Source organism: Tasmannia lanceolata, unplaced genomic scaffold (assembly GCF_043159265.1).
Source record: "Tasmannia lanceolata isolate RefF3 unplaced genomic scaffold, GAP_Taslan_0.1 ptg000003l, whole genome shotgun sequence".
Classification (NCBI taxonomy): domain Eukaryota; kingdom Viridiplantae; phylum Streptophyta; class Magnoliopsida; order Canellales; family Winteraceae; genus Tasmannia; species Tasmannia lanceolata.
Genome location: NW_027518680.1, coordinates 32,817,547 through 32,818,888, shown reverse-complemented (window position 1 = coordinate 32,818,888; position 1,342 = coordinate 32,817,547). Strand labels below are relative to the sequence as shown.

The 1,342-nt window shown below is 40.5% G+C and overlaps 1 pseudogene; it reads right to left on the bottom strand.

The window, feature by feature from the left end:
• Nucleotides 1–975: 975 nt before the first annotated feature.
• On the bottom strand, nucleotides 976–1,094 carry LOC143870102 (5S ribosomal RNA; annotated as a pseudogene).
• Between the last annotated feature and the right edge of the window lie 248 nt (nucleotides 1,095–1,342).

Below are 1,342 nucleotides of genomic sequence, written 5' to 3'. Positions count from 1 at the left end.
AGAAAACCCTGAGAAATTCCAAAAATAGCAGATTTTTGAAAATTTATGAACGGACTCAAGATTTCTTAGACACAATCTTAGGGACCAAATATGATATTTTGGAAATGTCTAAAATACCAGTGCAAGACTAAGTGAAAATCTTGAGAGATCTAAATTTAGCAGGTTTCCCAAATCTTACGAAATTACTCCTAATCCATCAGCCGTACCCTCAAGATAGTTTTGGATATATGAGAAATGATTGAAATATCCATAAGATGATGAAAATGCGGAAGCCCTATGAGTTTCTAAAAATAGCAGCTTTTTCAAAATTTGTGAAATCACTTAAGATTTCTCAAATATAACTCGGGGGTCAAACGAGACACATCGGGAATGACCAAAATACCCCTGCAGTGCAAAATAGGCAAAAATGAGGGAAACCCAGAAAATTCTAAAATTGCAGGTTTTTTCATTTGCTTGAAAACTTGAACTTTCATCTTTCAGAGGCCAAAGGAACCCCCTAGAGACCTTCAGGATCGCGAATCAACTTCAGAATTCCTTCAATGAAGCGAAATCTACCTTAAAATGCACAGATGCCTAATCCTAGGTGGAATACGGACTCGAAACTTGACAAACTACCAAATCTTTTATTTTTTTTAAAGTCTAGCAAAATGGGGGTGTCTACAACTGCCAGTAAACACCTTCCGACCCGATTCCTGACTCGCATCTACTAGTACACTCATCCGCTATTGCCAGTACGTCACTGAATCTAAACAAACCCCTGCTATATTTTGACCGCAAATGAAATGTCAGAACGAATTCCGTTTATCCAATTAAGCGACACTATCACCCCGCCATAATAAAGACCGGACGTATTTGAATTCACCATCCGGAAGAAAATAAATACATCGAAACCGAAACGTAAGAGGTGTCGCACTAAATGTGTATTTCAATCCTGGTCGAAGTTCAGAACCGAAAGATTGTTCCAAAAAAGTGACCGGGGTGCAACACGAGGACTTCCTAGTAGGTCACCCATCCTAGTACTACTCTCTCCCGTGCAAGCTTAACTTCGGTGTTCTGATGTGATCCAGTGCATTTGTGTTGGTATGATCGCACCCAGCATGCCTCTTCATTCTCAAAGTAGTAAAGAGTTTCCATTCGCATTGTCGTACTAAGTTCGTTTAAATGAAAGTGCGAAAAACTCCTGCTAGATGACATTGGATGGACGATCCAAGCATGTCGGGAAGCCGGATGACCGCCATGGCCGTCATAGCGTGATGAATCTTCTCGAGTACCCCCGAATCAATATAAGAATCACCCTGATCTAACGGGCGGATCAAAAGTTATCGTCGGAAAGATATTTGTG